Below are 21,645 nucleotides of genomic sequence, written 5' to 3'. Positions count from 1 at the left end.
GTAGTCGAATACACCAATTCGGTTATAACAGATAGTAACAGTCAAAGCAATTAATTGAATTCACAATTAATGCAGTCGAATAATATTTAATGCTTGGTCAACACATTTAAAAATATAGTTGTTGTGACAGTTATATCAAGCATTTACAGATTTCAAAACAGCAACAAACTTAATTGAATACATATCTCATGCAATCGATTATGCAATAGTGTTATGCAAAGTTTTGAAAACTTTTCTCTTTGAAAAACTCTCACAGCACACTTGAAAAGTTTGTGCAAATACACGAGTTTCAATCGATTCACCCGATAGTGTAATCAATTTCAAACTGTTGCTTTGCCACACATTTAAAGTTCAACATTAGTGCTTGTGGTTTTTCCATCGAAAACCATTTGTCATGCATTCATGTATAAAATCACATATATAACATAGTGAAATGCTATGAACAACACAAACAACACAATCATTTTCTCATATACGGATATAACATGTAAGCATCGAACATGTAACACAAAATACACATGTGTTATTAATTATGTGTTGTCATCATTAAAAACTGAGATATTACTGAGATTGTGGGTTCAACTAAACTAGTGTTCTCCCTATCAATAATCTCAACAGCAAGATTATAGAAAGTATGAATAAAACATAAGGACATAAAAAACAATAAAGATAGATAAGGAAACCAAGGAAACTTAGCTCTTGAATAACCAAGGCTCTTGAAACCAAATGATGGCAACCTCCTTAGCTAGGTTGGGCCAAAACTAGGAGATGTGCATGGAGAGGTGTTTCCTTGGCTAGATGGTGCAGAAAAGTGGTGGTAAGTGGTCCAATGATGATGAGCTAAGGTGTGGATGTTGTAGAAGCTCATGGCCTCTAGGAGATATGGTGGCGATGATGTAGTGTTTGGTGGCTCCAAGTGAGGTGAGGCCAACTCAAGGAGGAAGGTGACTAGAGAAGCCTCTAGTGTTGTTGTAGTCTTAATCTAGTAAATGTATGGCCATAATTTGATAGCATAACCTTACATTAATCCAAGATGAAATACAATTGTGAAGACACCTTTATTTATAGGCCAATGGTCTCTCCTTCTAACCCTATACGTATGATTTCCCACATGTGCTCTCATTGGCAAAAAATGAGGCCTTCTAAGGAGTGGACAAGTGTCCACAAATCCTCTCTGATGAGGGGAGGACATGTGAACACTCACAAAACACAATCCTCTTTATTCCTAAAGTGTCATGTGGCCACTACTAAAAGCAAATCCTCTTGAATAGTGGAGGGACATGTGGCCACTACAAAAAAGAAATCATCTTCACTCCTAGGATGTCTTGTGGCCACTTCTAAAAATCAAATCCTCTTCAATGGAAACATGACACATGGCACACATTTTCCACTTGGTTTGAATTTATAACTTAAGGAAAATCATATGCTACTTAGGCCTTAATACAAGCCTTAGACAAACTTTCACTAAATGGTTGTCTGATCTCAGAAAGGTTTCAGCCCAAGAATGCACAACATAAGCTTTTAAGGAAGCCTATTGATACGTTGTCATTGAAGCTATCAAATTAATTATACTTTTCAAGGTGACTTTAGTATTGCCAAGTTCGTAGTTAACAAACTAGATAAGGTTAAAGTAACCCTGAGTCATTTCCCAACAAATATGGAATTGCTTTTCAATACTTGAATCTATGGAGACTCTAAAAGGTTAGTAAATGTTATGCAATGCTTAAAAATAAAAGTGGATACCATTCAATCATATGAAAGTTCCTAAATTCAATCAAAGTACATTCTAATCAAACCTACAAAACCCTGAACTCATATGATCAACATGCATGTAGATTCAAACACCTTATGATGCAAAAATCATTACTTTTAATATGATTGAGAGATGAAAGACAAAGAGGGAAGAATAACTCAAATCAATATAAACAAATACATTTAATCCAACTTAACCTCATAATCTATAATAAAATCACAATGGAATACCTGCTAGAAGTGTAACCCTCCATGAAGGGAGTGGAATACATAGTAAAATAAAATGAGAGGAGTGGTGGATGATTGCTTCCCAATGGAGAAGCACTAGTGCAGAAAAGGCCTTTAACGTCACCCTTTAGACGTCTGACCACCGAATATCCAACGTAAAAAATGACTGGTGGCATTATTGTAATTAAAATCACTATTTAGACATCGGCTGGGGGTCCCCGACGTCTAAAGACCTATTTAAACGTCGGCCCCAGCAATTGAACGCCAAAAACAAACGAATGAATAAAAATATTTATATTTTAATTGGCTTTAGACGTCCAGGTTCAGGATACCCGACGTCTAAGACCAATTTAAACGTCGGCCCCTACAATTGGACGTCAAAAATAGACGAATGAATAAAAATATTAATATTTTAATTGGCTTTAGACGTCCGGGTTCAGGATACCCGACGTCTAAGACCTATTTAAAACGTTGGGGCCACCATTGGACCCTAATGAGGTAGTCAAAATTCCAAAAGTTATCATTTAGAATTTTGATCCCACCACACCGACGTTTAAAGTCTTATTTAGATGTCGGCCCCTCCTAACCCAGACGTCAAATGTGTCCACTAAAATTATATTTTAAACCCTTTAGACGTCGGCTAGGAGGGGCCCGACTTCTAAAGTCATTTAGACGTTGGCTAGGAGGGGGCCCGACTTCTAAACGTCTGCTATTACCAAAATTGCGAACGTGAGGCATCAATTACGTGCACTCAGTGTTCATCATTTTCCTCGCGTTTTCTCTCCACGGCTATAGCTTTTGAGGTTCGTTTTCTCTCTTTCGTTTAAAATTAGTTTTACTCCAATTATATAACTCTTTGATGAATTATCTTCCAATTGTTGAACCGATTATAATGCGTTTTCATTGCGTTTTGGTGTAGTTTTGCGCGTGTCCTAGGTCGGTGATTTTGAGTGTTTTTGGCCAACGATTCTTGCATTTTTGAATGGTACACTCCTCCATTTCCATCCATTGTGTTTTTGAATGGTGCACATGAAGACGTCTAATGGATTACAGAGCCAAGATTCATCTAGGACATTAAACGCTAGTTGCCCACAATCAGACGTCCATATAGACGTCTCACCTGTACTATCCGACGTCTACATTGACGTCTCCTAATAAGACGTCGGTGCAGGGTCAGACGTTAAAAGCACTAAATAACAGACGTTAAAAGCCTTTTCTACACTAGTGACGTCTAAGTGAATGAGTGGTTGATGATTGTTCTACTTCCCCTAGGTCTCTTTATATAAGGCTTGATTAGACTTGATTTTGATTATTTTGTTGAAATTTTTTTTATCTAATATCTTCAAAATAATTAATAGAGTTAGATAATTATAAAATTATTTGGAAGATATTTTCTGTTAATATTCCATATTTAATTATCTTGTAAATTATTAACAATTGAATTTTTCCAAAAATTGTATTTCACCTTTTTTTCCTTTTCCAAATTTGTACAAAAACCTAGATATTTCTCTATTTGCACTTTGGCCTCCCTTTGACCAGGTTTGACCAATTTTAAGCATATTTGACCAACTTTGTCCCAAGGAAGTCTGTCCAATGACGGATTACCATGTGGCAGTCCCCTTTTCCCCAAAAAATAAGGGTTCTTGATGCAAGGCAGGTGTTGTTGCCATGGAGATACTGCTCACGAGATTTGCCCATTGTGGCGTGATGTGTTCGAAAGAGTGGCTGCTTGAATATGGTTTTTGCTTTGCAAGTTCTCTACAGGTTCGCATTGGCCTTCGGAGGCACGAGGTGGTGCGACAATCTCTCGAAGTGCCCTTCTCAATTTGGGGCGAATGTGGTCGAAGCCCGCTAGAGGAGACGCGTTGAGATGGCTATGGAGCTCCTAGTGGCTTGGGTTTTGCTCTTCTATAGGTGCGAGGTGTGATTTGTGATCTTAGTTGTATTTTGGTTTATGTGAAGAAGATGATGAACGTAGGTTCTTGTGAGGTTTGAGGAACAATTGGGGATTAGGGTTTTTGGTTGTTTGATTTAGGTCTTTATGGTGGTGGAAAGAGAAGAATTGATCCTAGTGTTGTCAAAAAGGGCCACCTAGCCCGACATAACTGTTAACGGTTGAAAATACTGTTATATGTGATATAATTTTGATACTAAATACACCTTTTTCTACCTAGAAAATTGCTTGGAATCATGTTTTTCTGTTAAGTTATGTGAATAAGAGAGTTGAGGTTGAATTTGATGATTTTATGACTAATTCCCTTTGTTTTGATAGAAAATGAGTTAATATGGAAAGCAGGGATAAAGTGCTCAGGAGATAGAGCTCCAAAAGGTCCAGAAAAAGCACTAGAAGGAAGGAAGCTCGAGGCTTGGGCGCCCTTTTCAGAGGCTTGAGCGCATCAAACGACCGCTCGCCGCTCGGGCTCCCCTTTTTGGGCGTCCTCTGGAAGGCTTAAGCACAGGAACTGCCACTCACCGCCCTGGCGCCCCTTTTAGGGCGCTTGAGCGCCGGACGTAGAAGGCTTGGGCGATCTCTGAGAGGCTTGAGTGTGGAAGACCACCACTCGCCGCCGGGGCGCCCTATGTGGGGCGCTTGAGCACCACTCTCCCGTGCTTGGACTTTGTTTCTGTTCTGCTTCCATTCTATTTAAAGGACCCAAGTGTCCTAGGTTTTGTATCTTTGGCTGGAGCAGCACAACAACACACTCTTCCGCTCTCCAAAGGCGGGTTTGGATGCAAAAGCGTCCTTCCTCTACTTTTAGGGTTTTTCTATCTCATGCTTTTCCATTATTCATCTAGTTTCTCCATGTCTATGGGGAACTAAACTCTATTTGTTGTTGGGGCACGATGTAACCTTGTGAACTCTCATGAATTTGAATTGATTCTTAATTCCATACGCTTTTTCATTAATTGTTAGAGTAATTCATCTGTGCTTATTACATGCTTTGTTTAACTCATTCATCGCATGATTTATGAATTGCATGAGTGCTGGGAGGTTCCTTACAATTCAAGTTCTTGTTGAATTCTCCCAAGATTAATATTTCTCAAGGATGAGGGTATGAGTCTTGGTCGTCTTAAGCTCTTGATCTTCACATTTAATTGCTAGGAATGCTAGGAATTGCATGAACTGGTGATTAAGGACAGACTTATTCGCCGAGGGATCGGGTTTAGGTGATTTAATGAGTGACGTTAACATTAATGCATAAAGAAGAATTCTTACATACATGAGAGGGAACTTGGTGAAATGTAACCCCAACAACATACTCATCTCATTGTAAACAACATTCGTTCATCTTTGTGTTACTCTGCTATTGATCAAACTGCATTCATATTTAATTTTTTGTCTTTGCATCTTAAACAATCGATCTCATTTTATTTAAGTCTTAATTAATCGAGTCATCACACAACTGTTTAGTGTCGAGAGTCTTCTGTGATACGATACTTGGTCTTACCATTTTAAATTACTTGTGCGATTCGGTACACTTGTCGATCCATCAACAAGTTTTTGGCGCCGTTGTTGGGGACTCACGGTTTAAACTATGTTATTTGTGTGATTCTTGATTAAATTTGACTCTATCTTTATTTTTATTTTTATTTTTATTTTTATTTTTTTTTATTTTTATCCTATTTTTAATTTTTGTTTTGTGTCATTTATTTTTTGTTTCTGTACTAATAAATTTTCTAGGTTTTGTGTCTAGTTTATGCAGGATACAGTTAGAACAAGGAGCAACAAAAGTGTTGAACCTCTTCTTGAAGGACTTGAGACTAGTAGTAGCACGTTAAGAAAGAGATTATCTAGAGGACCTTCTCTATAAAGAATTTACAATCTTTACAATCTTTACAATCTGATCAGGAAAGCATGGATAACAATGGTGCTAGGCGTACTTTGGCAGATTATGCAACAGTGGTTGGCCCTCATCATTTTAACAGCATTGCAAAGCCGAGGGTCAATGTCGCAAGTATGGAGATGAAGCCTGCGTTGATCCATCTAGTGAAGAGCAACCAATTCAATGGACTGTCAAGTGAAAGTTCATATGAGCAACTGACAACTTTTAATGAGATTTGTAATACTGTAAAGCTGAATCGAGTGCTAGATGATGTTATTAGACTAAGCTTGTTTCCTTTCTCACTAGGAGGCAATGCCAAACTATGGTTGTACTCTTTTCTTGAGAATAGTTTTACTGAGTGGGAAGATGTGGTTGCAAAATTCTTGAATAAATACTTCCCACAATCAAAGATCAACAAAGGGAAGCAAGAAATCTCTTCTTTCAGACAAGGCATGGAGGAGACATTAGGGCAAGCATGGGATAGATACAAGGGCTGGCTGAGAAAGACACCTACTCATGATTTTGATGAAGCAATAATAGTCATTCTTTTCCTTGGAAGTCTTGGCTCACAGACCAAATTGATGTTAGATACCTCAACTGGAGACAATATCAGGTGCAAGACTCTAGAGGAAGCCTATGAATTAATTGAAAACATGCCTAGCAATGACAATGAGATACACAATGAAAGAGGAACTCCATCACAACCAAGGGAGTGTTACAGTTACAGTATTACAGTCTTATGATGCCTTGCTTGCTCAGAATAAGATTATAGCTCAACAATTAGAGGTGTTGACAAAGAAGCTTTCTCAACCACCAAAGGAGTGCTGGAATGTCTCACAAGTTCAACAGCAACTTTGTGAACAATGTGGTGGTGATCATATCAATGGTAAATGTGTTGTTCCTGAGAATATCAATGAAGAAGTTAGTTACATGGTCGACCAGTTTCGTCCCAACAATTATAATCAAGGGTGGAAATCTAATCCTAGCAATAGACAAAGTCAGTTTGGGCAAACTGGTGGGCAATTCAATAGACCACCACAACAGCAACAACAATAGTGGCAACAACAACCCTCTCTATCTAACAGAACTACCAAGCTTGAGGAGACTCTCCAACAATTCATTCAGGCAACTTTTTCCACTCAGAAAAGCAGTGAAGTTGCTATAAGGAACCTGGAGATGCATGTTGGTCAAATGGCCAAGAAGTTGGAAGAGATGCCAATCAGAAGTTTTGGGGCTAATACTAAAGTTAACCCCAAAGAAGAATGTAAGGCTATTGTTAGTATGAAAGATGAGAGAGAGAAAGAAAAAGAAAAGTTGAGTGAGATAGAAAAAGAAGAGAGTGAGATAAAAGAAAAAATAGAGAGAAAAGAAGAAAAAAAATTGATTGAAAAAAAAAAGAAAGAGAGGAGAGTGAGAGAGAGAGAAATGAAGAGGTTGAGCGAGAAAAATAAAAATTAGAGAAAAAGCTCAATCACCCTAAAGAGTGCTCCAAAAAAGAAAAAGAAAAACAATTAGGGTGTTTTGAAGAAATCTCTAGAGAATTGGGAATTAGAATTCCTATGACTGAAGCATTACAACAGATTCCTGAATATGCTGAGTTTTTAAAGAAACTCCTCAAAAGAAAAGAATATTTAAAAGAGGAAACAATTGAGGTACAGGAGGAGTGCATTGTGATCTTACAAAAGGCATTTCCTCCTAAGGTTGAAGATCTAGGAAGTTTCACCATTCCCTGTACTATTTGGAATCATAAAATAGGGAAAGCCCTAATTGATTTAGGGTCCAGTATCAATTTGATGCCCTTATATGTTCTTGAAAAGATTGGTGGTCTTAAAGTCAAACCTGCAAGGATGACTCTGTTTATGGCTGATGGATCCACAAAAAAGCCCTGTGGTATGGTGGAAGATGTGATGGTTCAAATTGAAAATTTTAGATTCTTGGTTGACTTTGTGATAATGGAGATGGGGGAAGATTTGGAGATCCCTATTATTCTTGGAAGGTCATTCATGAAAACGGCCAAGGTGATTATTAATGTTGATGATGGAACTGTAGCACTTAAAAACCAAGAAGAGGAGGTGATTTTCAATGTCTTCAAGACTGAGTAGTAAATCCAGAAGAAGAAGACTAGTATCAAGACTTCAAGTGGAGGTACACCAAAGACCAATGCTAAAGCTGCCAAGCCAGGTAAGAAAGGTAAAAAGTTTTGTTTGTCACAGGTAAAGGAGGAAGAAAAAAATAAAAAAGGAAAAAGTGTTCATCAGGATACCCTGGAGAAACATGAAGAATTTAGACTAGGCATTCCAGTGAGATTCAGCAAAAAGCTGTGGGTTGTGAAAGAACTCAGAGATGATGGACTAATAGAGATTGAATCTCCAATTTCCAAGAGAATCAAGAAGGTGAACAGGAAATTATTGAAGACCATTTGGTGTGGAGAAGGAAAAAATAACACCAAGATCAAAGATGTGACATGAGCTTATTGGGTCAAGCTAGTGACGTTAAAGAAGCACTTGTTGGGAGGCAACCCAGTGTTTTAAAAACTTCTATTTATTTCTTATTTCTTTAAGTTTGCAATTTTTCTGTTTATTTTATTTTTGCTTTGGGTCAAGCTAGTGACGTTAAAGAAGCGCTTACTGGGAGGCAACCCAGTGTTTCTACAAACTTTTATTTTTGTTTACCTTTTTATTTTTGTTGTGTGTGATTTCAGTGTTCTTAGTCTGGAATAATTGAATGCTTGAAGGTTAAAAAGAGATTATTTGACTGATTTGAGTGTTGTTGTGAGGGTTTGAGAAAAGAAACTGGAAAAATTCTAAGTTAAATCTGAGAACTCAGGGCCAGGACCACCCAAAACAAGCTAAAAAGAAAAGGGGGAAAAGTGTCGCCCACCGCTTGAGCGCCGTCTCAGGGGCGCCCGAGCGGCGCGACTACAGACTTGGTTTTTAAGTTGGGGCTTGAGCGGGATTTCAGCCCACTTCATTATTTTTACACTCTAGGGTTCGCCCAAGCCCCCTCTCTTAGATTCTCCTCAGTCTAGCCTCCCTAAACACCTCTCCCAAGTCCTTTCTTCACTTTTCCACCAAAAACCCTATTTCTAACTTGATTTGCACTTTCCAACCATCAAAGTTTGGGGTTTTTTATTGTGTGGCTGCTAGGGGACAAATTTGTGCACTTAAATTAAGCTTCAATCTCTTTTTTCTTGTCTCCAACCAAGTAAGTTCTTGTTATGTTATGGATTGAGCATTTTAAAGTTTGAATTTTGAAGGATTTTGATGCAGAATTTTTATTTTTGATGCCCTATACTATCTATGCTTGATTTCCCACTGTTCGGACCGATTAAATTGTGCCAATTTTGATCTGAACTGGCTGAAAGCTGATTTGGAAAAAGATAGAAACAGCAGGGTTGCGCTTGGCTACATCGCGTGCCGCTCATGCGCCCCTGAGGGGCGCCGAAGTGGCGAACGACAGTGGCAGATTTTGAATTTTTTTGCTGTGTTCATTTTTTGGTTGTTTGGTTCTGTGCAGCTAATGTTGAGTGCTCTCTATTATACCCTCTTTCTGAATAGTATGAGTTGTGATTTTTGGGAACTAATTCTTGATGATTTCTAGGTTTGTCTATGACTTTTTCTGTGCAGGAATGACATCTTCTTCAAGTAAAAGGATTAAAACCCTTGGTTCCAAAGAAAAGGGAACAAAGAGGAAGGAGAAGGAGCAGTTTCACTCAAACAAGTTCAGGACCCCTGCTCATGAAAGATACTTCCCACAAGTGGAGGGAAGAAAATTGCTAATGGAAAGGAAGGTGGCCTCCATACCATCCTTAGCTCCCTAGTTTGAAAGGGAGCTGAACAATAGAGACTGGGGCCACCTGGCAGTCTACCCCTCTCCAGCCAATGTTGACATAGTCAAAGAGTTTCACACAAATGCCAAATCATTAGGGGGAGAAGATGAGACGTACTTCAGCTACGTGAGGGGTAAGAGGGTTATTTTTTATGCTGATGCTATTAACTACTTTCTTTGTATAGAGTGGGAGGGGGAGCAATATCAGTTTGCCTCTTCCATGCTAGAAGGGGTGGATTATGAGGATGTGGAGCAGACCTTATGTGTGCCTAGAGGGCATTTTCAGAGGAACAGGTCCGGGGCACCCATCCACCTTACTAGACCCCATTTGACACCTCTGGCGAAGTATTGGATGGCATTCTCTCATGCCAACATCCAGCCCTGCTCCCATGTTTCTGACATCACTTTCTAATTGACCTTAAACCCAATGTCTTGGTGAAGAAAGCGTACTCCTAATCACTAGTTTAAAATGTCTTGTCTCCCTAGCAAGTATTCATGCATTACATTCGCACAGAAGCTTAAAGGCAACCAATCCTTCTATCCCTATGTCTAGGCAATATTACTATTGGGAGAATTTCTTCATGTCTAGATTTATCTATATGTGTCCATACAAATAAAAGCAATGATCATGCAATTGAATGAGTTAAACAAAGCATGGATAGAGTATAGAAGAAAAACCCTAACAATTAATGAAAGAAAACATATGGATTAAAGAACCAATTCAATACATGAGAGCTTCAAAGGATTACATTGATTCCCCAACAACAATGAAGGTTTAGTTCACCATAATCATGGTGAAACTAGATGAAAAATAATGAAAGAATGAAAGATAGAACCCTAGAATTTGAAGAGTAGAGCTTGAGCATCCAAAATCCTCCTCCAAGGGGTGAAGAAAGTGTGATTTTGTTTCGTTCTGCCAAAAGATACCAAACCTAATTCGGCTGAAACTTTATATAGCCTTCTAAAGATTACAGAAAAGTGGCCCAAGGACTATTAAAATGGCGCTCAGCGGTAATTACCGCTCAGCCATAAGTGTGGTTCTTCTATTTGACGCTCAGCTGCAGTTTTGCCCCTCAGCGGTGACTGCGAGACTTCAGAGTGTCGCTCAGTGGTAAAAGTGGCGCTGAGCGGTACTTGCGGTTCTTCTTTTATGCACTTTTTCTTCCCTTTCTGAATCCAACTTCTAGCTCCTTCACTTCTTCCATTCAATTCATCTTAAAACCTGCAAAAACAAGGAAAACCAAGCATAAAACACATCCAACTCTCTTATTTCCAAAACATAAGCAAAAGCATGATTACAAGCTAGTTTCTAAGTCATAAAGGTTTTCCTTAAGGTCAAAATTAAGTCTAAAAATAACAGTTTTTCAACTTTTATCACAACCCCAAACTTAGAACTTTCTTTGTCCTCAAGCAAACAAAATGTAACTCAATCTTCCATCAATCCATACAATGGTTCACCACATTCAAAACTCCTTCTTTCAAGATAAGTAATTACTCAAATCAGCTCAACACAAAGAATTCAGTCAAGATGAACACATGCTTTAGTGTGTTCACATAATCACATAATATCCAACAAATGTTATTCTCATGAATGGTCAATCAACTAAGCATAGATGTAAACATGTGCTCATGGAATCTTTCCTCACTAGATAAAGTGTTTCACTCAAACACACAAGTGTATAAGAGGTCACTCCTTCACTCTACTATCACAATGTCACATGAATTAACTTTGCCTTTCATTTAACCATAATCAAACACATTCACAGCAAGTATCATCACAAGGACTTTTTCATGGCTTATAATGTGGCTGGACTAACAAGAAAATTGGTTTTTCTCGATCACAAAATCCTTGAGTTGAGTGAATCATCTAAACAAAACCATTCTTCCTTCTTCCCAACTTTCTTTTGCATTGAGCCTTTCTTTTTCTTTCTTCTCTTTTCCTTTTTATTTTACTTTTCACATGCTTAGCTCAATGCTTTTTATATTCCCCTTTTTAAACCACCCAACAACCCCAAACTTGAACATTTATCAATACCACAAGATATCTTCAACTTAACTCAAGGTAAAGTTTTTTTTCAAAAAGGGTTTTCTATCATGTTCAAAGCTAATGGTTCAAAGGATTGAACACATTGTGCTCTCTTTTATTAGGCTAAAATCTTTTGGCCAATAAAGGGTAACAACAGATGGCCTTGATCATATGACACAAACAAGCAAGTGATTCAATCACAAAAACCTGGGCAAAGTCATTCATGCTTTCAATGTAATAGCATTCATTCACAACAACTCTGGAGTTCAAAACCTCACATATAGGCTTATTCACATTCCACTTACACATCCTGCTTAGCATCATAATCACAATCATAACATCATGTATTTGTTCACATAGCATGTGAACAACCACTTGTATATCAGCATATAAAGTGCACAATCTCAACATCAATCAATATCCAAGCATCATCAAGCAATACTCATCATACATAAATCAACAGCAAACCATCATAGCAGATAAAGTTTCAAACTGAGTACATCACAACCCTATTCTAAAAACAAAAGCAAATAAGTTCAATAGTACAAAACAAAAGATAACAAATCCTCCTCTAGAGGTGATAGCATCCATCAGTAGATGTTATCTCAGGTCCTCATCAACCCATGTTGTCATTTGTATCTTCCTCCTCTTCATCATCCTCATCATCCATAACTGAAGCTTCAGCTGCTCCAACTCTACTGCCTTGGGCTTGCTCCTCTGGCCATGCCACCACATTATGAAAATCATTCATGGTCCACCTATGTGCTGGCGGTGTATCATACATCCCAATAATCATCTCTGTTGTGGCCACCTGCCCTCTATGGATGGACTGCATCCTAGCATCTATAAGAGACATATACATGTCCCTCATCTGAAATGGCTCTGCCTCTTGAGGCTTTGCAGATGCCTGGCCCTGTGGTGGTCCTCTCCCTCTACGAGGACGACGTGGTGGTACTGGCTGAGCTGCGTCATCACCTCAACAATACTTTCTATAATAGGCCTCATCAATAGCTTTCCTAGGCCTCTTAAATGGTGGAGTAGAGATATTCACCCCAACTAGCTCACATAAGTGTGTAATCAAAGAGGGATGCCCTAGAGGTGCTTTGTTATTCATAGTGTTGGCACACACCTATATCTCATTAGGTATGACTTGGTCAATGTTAATGCTCATCCCTCTGAACACACAATATAAAAGAAGCACCCTGCTGACAGTAATGTCTGAGACATGTGAGCATGGCTGGATGTTGGCATGAGAAAATGTCATCAAATACTTTGCTAGAGGAGTCAGATCAGCTCTCCTAATGTTCACAACAACATCATTCCTATTTCTCTGAAATTTTCCACCAGGCACACATAGCACACTTTCCACAAAACTAAAGTCCACTCCTTCTTTCATAAGCTGGTGAGTAGTGTCAGTTTGCTCTAAATATGGAGGAAGGAGCAGACTTTGGTGATGTGGAAAGTGTGTTATGTGTGCCTGGAGGGCACTTTCAGAGAAACAGGAATGGTGCAGTTGTGAACATCAGAAGAGCTGATCTAACTCCTCTAGCAAAGTATTGGATGACATTTTCTCATGCCAACATTCATCCATGCTCACATGTCTCAGATATTACTGCCAGTAGGGCACTTCTTTTATATTGTGTGCTTAGAGGGATGAGCATTAACATTGGCCAAGTCTCGCAGGTGTGTGCCAACACTATGAACAATAAGGCACCTTTGGGACATCCTCTTTGATTACACACTTATGTGAGCTAGCTGGGGTGAATATCTCTACACTGTCATTTGAGAGGCCTAGGAAAGCTATTGATGAGGCTTATTACAAACAGTATTGTGGCGGTGATGAGGCAGCTCAGTGATGGACAAATTTATGATCACCAAAATATGATGCCACAAACTTGTTTAACAATCGGCAAGTATGACCGAATCGTTTCAAGTAATAAACTCGGTAAGACCAAGTATCGTTCTCCCAAAGGACTCACGGCCTAGTTTAGTTATGTGATTTGTTGATTAGCTAAGACTTAAGAACAAAATAAGTGGAGTTTAATATGCAAAAGACGAAAATAAACATGTATGCATGAGGTTGATCAATGGCTAAAACAAAAGACAAGCACTTTCAATGAAATATATATATGAATATGTTGTTGGGGGTCAATTTCATCTTATCCACTCTCATATATTTTAGGAATTCAACATTCAAATCATCATTGTTAATGCCACTCTCTAAATTCTAAATTACCTTGTCAAGAAGGCCTATCCCTAATTACGAGTTCATACGATTCCTAGCATTCCTAATAATTAGTTCTCTTAGCACAGGAGCTTAACGACAACCAATATAATATTGGGAGTAATTCCCCGGATCTAGACTTCCCCGTACGTTCCCGTATCGACAAAATCAATAATCATGCATTGAATGAGTTAAACAAAGCAAGCATTAGGCAAAGAGGAAAAACCCTAACTAATGATGAAAGAAAGCATAAATCTTAGATTAAGATGCAAGCACAAATTCCATATATGAGAGCTTCAAAAGATTACATTGATTCCCCAACAAACATACAAGGTTTAGTTCACCATATTCATGGTGAACCTAGATGAACAATAATGAAAGAGTGAAAGAGATAGAAAAACCCGAGAAAGAGAAGAGGAGAGCTGTCACCATCTCCCAATCTACCCCAAGGGGTGGAAGAGAGAGTGTTTGCTTCGTTTCTGCCAAAGATACCAACCCTAAGACATCTAGGTCTTTAAATAGAACATAAAAACAATAGAAAACGGGTCCAGGCCCAAACAGATCATAAAATCGCATAAAACTGGCCCAAAACTCGTCTGGTTGACTTTTTTCGTATTTTGGTTGACTGGTTGACTTTTTGGTTGACTGGTTGACTTTTCTGGTTGACTGGTTGACTTTTCTTGTTTCTGGTTGACTTTTCTGGTTTCTGGTTGACTTTTCTGATTCCATCTGTCTCCTTCTTCACTTCTTTCACTAAATTCACCTTAAAACCTGCACAAAAACACTGAAATCAAGCATAAACCTGTCCAGCTCTCTTATTTATGAAAATATGGATAAAAGCATGATTTCAAGCTAGTTTCTACGTGTAAAGGTTGCTTTTTGTGTCAATTTTAAGCATGAAAATAACAGTTTTTCAACTGTTATCACAACCCCAAACTTAGAACTTTGCTTGTCCTCAAGCCAACAAGATGTAACTCAATCTTCAACCAATTCATATGATGGTTCACTCATTCAAAAATCCTCTTTTTCAAGATAAGTAACAACTTCACTCAAACTTATGACCAAGAGTTCAATCAAGATGTGCACATGCTTTAGTGTTCACAAAGTCATTTAAATTCCAACAAATGCTATATTTCATGAATGATCAATCAATTAAGCATGGATGTTCATGTGCTCATGGAATATTTCCTCACTAGGTAAAGTGTTTCACTCACACACAAGTGTATAAGAGGTAATCACTCATTCACTCTACTATCACAATGTCACATGAATCAACTTTGCCTTTCATTTTACCACAATCAAAAACATTCACAAGCATGCATCATCACAAGGACTTTTCAATGGCTTATAATGTGGCTGGGCTAACAAGAAAATTGGTTTTTCTGGATCACAAAATCCTTGAGTTAAGAGAATCATAACAACACAATTTTTCTTATTCTTCCCAACTTGCCTTTGCATTTGCATTGAGCTTTGCTTCTTTTTCTTTTCTTTTCTTTTTCTTTTTTTCTTTGCATATTCTTACTTTTTAGCTCTTAGCTCAATGCTTTTCCTTTTTCATGTTTTCCCAACAACCCCAAACTTGAACATTTAACAATACCACACAAGATCTTCTACTTAACTCAAGGTAAAGATTTTCAATCAAGGGTTTCAGTGTATGTTCAAGGCTAAGGGTTCAAAGGATAGAACACAAAGTGTTCTCTTTTAGTGGGCTAACTTTATGAATTTGGCCAATAAAAAAGGGTTCCAACAGACGGCCTTGATCACATGATGCAAAACAAGCAATTGATTCAATCATAGAAAACATGGGCAAAGTCATTCATGCTTTCAAAGTAATAGCATTCAATCATACCAAAAACTCTGGAGCTCAAAACCTCACATATAAGCTCATTCACATTTGACATACACATCCTGCTTAATTTCACAATCACAATCATGATATCCTGCATTTGTTCACAAAGCTTGTGAATCACCTTTATAAGCATTTTAATGTGCACATCATCTCAACATCAATCAATCAATAAGCATCATCAAGCATTACTTATCAAACAATCACAGTTAATATCAAACCATCACACAAACCATGTTTCCAATAGAGTACATCAAACCCTAATCTAAAAAGAAAAACAAATAAGTTCAGAAAACTTAACCCAAACAAAAGCATAAGTCCTGCTCTAGTTATGATAGCATTCATCAGTAAATGCTATCTCAACTCCTCCTCAATCTGAGCTGTCCTCTGTATCCTCCTTCTTCTTGGATCTTATAGTCTTGATTCTTTTTGCCCGATGAGGAGGCCATCCCTGCATCAAACATAATTCACAAAACCAAAAGATACATTGTTAAGCATTAGTAAACCATAATGAAGAAATCAGCCCCTTCAATGATGCTCTCTCCCAACCCCAAACTTAGATGGAAAACTAGTGAGCAAGTGAGTGGAAGGGAGATTTTCTAAAGAGGGATGAGGGAAAAGTTGTAGAGAACCTTTGAAAAGGTATGTAGGAGTGTGTGTGCAGAGAAGAGCCTGAAAATAAAAGCATTTGCGCAGCTTAGGGTATAAAAATACCCTAATGGGCTCGGGTTCCGCTAAAGGGTAACCAAAGCCCATCTGCGAGAGTACCGCTCAGCGGCACTTTCATGATGTGCTCTTCTCCTTCTTTTCTTATCCTACATGCCTCCTAGACATGCCCCTCACTGGTTCCCTGCAATTCAATGCTTAAAATACTTACGCAAACCCTATTATGCAACTAAAATGAAACAAACAAAAACAACCAATCAACTGGGTTGCCTCCCAGGTAGCGCTTGTTTAACGTCACGAGCCTGACCCAAAGTCCACCAACACCCATCAGTAGGTGTTTAAAACTTACCAACACCCATCAGTAGGTGCAAAATTTTCTCATCAACACCCATTAGTAGGTGTTACACACTTAGTATCCTTCAGTAGATACTTAACCACCTAGCATCCATCAGTAGATGCTATGTTCAGCAAAATATTCATAAAATCATGTTCAACAGATTAAAAATTACAAACCAAAATAAAATTAAAAGTTTTTTTAAATCACTGGGTTGCCTCCCAGCAAGCGCTCTTTTAACGTCATTAGCTTGACCCAATAAAGCTCAAGTTCCTTCTTTATAGTTGATGTTGTCATTCCACCAACTCCTCAGCTATTTCCTGTGAACTGTTTTGGTCCTTCTAGAATGTGGAGACTCTATCTCTATCATCTCCTTCTCTTTAAAGCCCTTCACAACCCACAACTTGTTCTTGATTCTTACAGGTGTGCTAAGTTGGAGTCTTCTTTTCTCCCAGTCACCAGGAATTTCTCCTCCTCTTCCAATCTTTTCTTCCTTGTGTACCTGAAACAACAAACAATGGTTACCTGCAACCTTGAGATTTTCATCTTTACGGCTAGTCATGGGTGCATCTTGAAATGCAGCTTTATAACTAGCTTCTTCCTCCTGTGTTTGCGTCTCATCTTTAAAGACGTCTATAACCACTCTCTCCTCCCTGTCCTGGAGCACCACTATACCTTCATTTACATCAATGATAGCTCTGGCCGTTTTCATAAACGGTCTTCCAAGTATGATAGGTATCTTCTCTGTCTCCATCTTCATCACCACAAAGTCTGCCAAGAACTGAAGTTTGCCAACACAAACTATAATGTCCTCTGCAATCCCACATGGCTCCTTTGAAGATCCATCGGCCATTACTAGATTAACCTTTACAGGTTTCACATTAACATTGCCGATTTGCTCCAGTAAAGAGTAAGGTATCAAGTTAACACTTGAACCTAAATCAAGAAGAGCTTTCTTCACCTTTTTCTTCCCTATGGTACAAGGGATAGAAAAACTGCCTGGATCTGTTGCTTTAGGAGGGAATGACTCTTTTTTAACAGTTATACACTCCTTTGCCTCATCATCTCTACGTCTTTTCTTCGTAGAGATTTCTTCATTAGATTTAGTGTAAACCGCAATCTGTTGTAGAATCTGTTCCCGAGGTGCATCATTATCCACCATTTTGAATAATTCTGTGAAGTCTAGTTGTTTCCCTTGATGGATTGGAAAAGGAAAAGTGCTTTTGCTCTCTATTTCTCTTCTCTCTTCTGTATCTAACTCAACTTTCTCATCATCAACACTCTCTACCACCTTGCACTCTTCTCTGGGGTTAACCTCAATATTAGCCCCAAAATTTCTATTTGGCCTTTCTTCCACCTGTTTGGTGATCTGTCCCATCTGAATCTCCAAATTTTTGATAGCAGCTTCAGTGCTCTTTTGGGTAGACTCAGTTTTCTGTATGAAATTGTTGAGAGTTTCCTCCATCCTCATGGACCTTTCATTAAGCATAGATAATTGTTGCCATAAGGTGGGTTGCTGCTGCTGCTTATTATATTGACCAGCTTGCCCAGTTTGCCCTTGACCAATACTTGGGTGTGGTTTCCACCCCTGATTGTAGCTTCCTTGACGATACTGATTGGTCATGTAGTTTACATCCTCTACGGCTTCAACAGGAAAGGCACATTGACCATTGATATGGTCGCCTCCACACAATTCGCACAACTGGGTTTGTACCTGTGCAACAGTTTTCAACTCTTTGGGTAATTGTGCAAGAGTTTTGGTCAGAGTCTCCAGCTGTTGAGTTAGAATTTTGTTTTGAGCTAGCAGGGCATCATGTGTTTGTAATTGGAGGACTCCTTTTTGCATAGGAGCTCCTCTCTCATTGTGTAGCTCATTATCACTAGTAGTGATGGACAAATTTATGAACACCAAAATATGATGTCACAAACTTGTTTTTCAATCGGCAAGTATGACCGAATTGTTCAAGTAATAAACTTGGTAAGACCAAGTATCGTTCTTCCCAAAGGACTCACGGCCTAGTTTAGTTGTGTGGTTTATTGATTAGCTAAGACTTAAAGACAAAATATTTGGATTTTATATGCAAAGACAAAAATTAAATATGTATGCATGAAGTTTTGATCAATGGCAAAAGCAAAAGATAAACACTTTCAATGAAATATATGTATGAATATGTTGTTGGGGTTCAATTTCATCTTATCCACTCTCATATATTTTAGGAATTCAACATTCAAATCATCAATGTTAATGCCACTCTCTAAAGTACCTTTCAAGAAGGCTTCTCCCTAATCACGAGTTCATACAATTCCTAGCATTCCTAATGATCAGTTCATAAGTGCAGGAGCTTAACGACAACCAATATGATATTGGGAGAAATTCCCCGGATCTAGACTTCCCCGTACGCGCCCGTATCGACAAAACCAATAATCATGCATCGAATGAGTTAAACAATGCAAGCATTACGCAAAGAGGAAAAACCCTAACTAATGATGAAAGAAAGCATAGATCTTAAATAAAAGATGTAAAAACAAATTCCATATATGAGAGCTTCAAAAGATTACATTGATTCCCCAACAAACATACAGAGTTTAGTTCACCATATTCATGGTGAACCTAGATGAATAACAATGAAAGAATGAAAGATAAAACCCTAAAAAGGTGAAGAGGAAGCCTCAGCATCCAAGATCCTCCTTCAAAGGGGTGGAAGAGAGAGTGTTTGCTTCGTTCCAGCCGGAGATACCTAACCCTAGGAAACCCTAAAGCTTATATATTATTCGTAAATTCCAGAAAATTAGGTCCAAGCCCATAAAAGTGCCGCTCAGCGGTAAAGTACCGCTCAGCGGTAAGTCCGTAAGACGTTTCTTCCCCTCAGCGGCCATTTTGCCCCTCAGCGGACCTCCCGTGACTTCCTGAGTGCCGCTCAGCGGTAAACTGCCGCTGAGCGGTGACTTCGACTTCTCCTTTTGCACTTTTTGATGTCTTTTCTGATTCCATCTCTCACCTTCTTCACTTCTTTCACCAAATTCACCTTAAAACCTGCACAAAAACACTGAAATCAAGCATAAACCTGTCCAGCTCTCTTATTTATGAAAATATAAAGAAAAGCATGATTTCAAGCTAGTTTCTAAGTATAAAGGTTGCTTTTAGTGTCAATTTTAATCATGAAAATAACAGTTTTTCAACTGTTATCAAGTAGCCATGTTTTCTATAATCTCTGTTGCTTCCACTGGAGTTTTCCATTTAATATTGCCTCCTGCTGAGGCGTCCAGCATCATCTTGGTTTGTGAACCAAGCCCTCCAAGGAAAGTTAAGACTACTTCCTGATCTTCAAAGCCATGCGTGGGTGTTTTTCTTAGCAAGCTTTTGTATCTGTCCCATGCATGCCCCAGTGATTCTTCCATACCCTGCTTAAATGAAGAAATCTCTTGCTTGCCTTTTGTCACCTTAGATTGTGGGAAGTACTTGTTTAAAAATTTTGTGACCACTGCTTCCCACTCTGTGAAACTTTCTTCTGGGAAAGAATTCAACCAAAGCTTAGCATTGCCTCCCAATGAGAAAGGAAACAAGCTAAGTTTGATAGCTTCGTCTGGCACCCCATTAATTTTGACTGTGTTGCAAATCTCATTGAAGGTAGTGAGGTGCTCATATGGACTTTCATGAGATAACCCATTAAATTGGTTGCTTTTCACCAGTTGAATCAGTGCTGGTTTGACCTCCGTATTAGCTGCATTGACTCTAGGTCTAGCTATACTGTTAAAGTGCTGAGGTCCAGCTATATTGGTGTAGTCAGCAAGAGTTCTTCTAACATTGTTGTTCTCCATATTTTCTGTGCTATGAACATAACCTTGTGGTGATGATTGTAAGAGAGTTTCTGGAGAAGGGAAAAGTTCTCTAGATGTTCGGATTCTTCTCCTCCGTCTACTCTCATCTAGACCTTCAAGCAGAGGTTCTGTTGTTTTCTTGCTCCTTGTTCTAATTACTTCCTGCATGCACAAGAAAACAAAACCCTAGAAAAGATTTGTTAGCACAAAAAGATATAGGAGAAGATATAGATTCAGAAGATAAAAGATTCAGAGGATAAGATAAAATAATATAAAATAAAATAAAATAAAATAAAATCTAATCTAATCAAATCAAATCAAATAAAATAAAATCTAATCTAATCAAATCAAATAAAATCTAATCTAATCAAATCAAATCAAATCAAATCAAATCAAATCAAATCAAATAAGATAAAATAAAATAAAATAAAATCAAATAAAATAAAATAAAATCAAATCAAATCAAATAAAATAAAACCAAATCAAATAAAAACCGAAAAAATAAAAACAGAAAATAAAAACAGAATTTCAAAATTAAAGTCAAACATAATCAATAATCACACAAATTAACCAGTTAAACCAGAGTCCCCAGCAACGGCGCCAAAAACTTGATGGACAAATTTATGATCACCAAAATATGATGTCACAAACTTGTTTAACAATCGGCAAGTATGACCGAATCGTTTCAAGTAATAAACTCGGTAAGACCAAGTATCGTTCTCCCAAAGGACTCACGGCCTAGTTTAGTTATGTGATTTGTTGATTAGCTAAGACTTAAGAACAAAATAAGTGGAGTTTAATATGCAAAAGACGAAAATAAACATGTATGCATGAGGTTGATCAATGGCTAAAACAAAAGACAAGCACTTTCAATGAAATATATATATGAATATGTTGTTGGGGGTCAATTTCATCTTATCCACTCTCATATATTTTAGGAATTCAACATTCAAATCATCATTGTTAATGCCACTCTCTAAATTACCTTGTCAAGAAGGCCTATCCCTAATTACGAGTTCATACGATTCCTAGCATTCCTAATAATTAGTTCTCTTAGCACAGGAGCTTAACGACAACCAATATAATATTGGGAGTAAT

At 38.1% G+C, this 21,645-nt stretch overlaps 1 pseudogene; it reads left to right on the top strand.

The window, feature by feature from the left end:
- Positions 1-9,432: 9,432 nt before the first annotated feature.
- On the top strand, positions 9,433-10,044 carry LOC148205239 (uncharacterized; annotated as a pseudogene).
- Positions 10,045-21,645: the final 11,601 nt, after the last annotated feature.

This window comes from Vigna umbellata, chromosome 1 (assembly GCF_029865625.1).
Source record: "Vigna umbellata cultivar VRB3 chromosome 1, Vumbellata_1.0, whole genome shotgun sequence".
Lineage (NCBI taxonomy): Eukaryota > Viridiplantae > Streptophyta > Magnoliopsida > Fabales > Fabaceae > Vigna > Vigna umbellata.
This window is presented reverse-complemented; position numbering and strand designations above follow the sequence as displayed.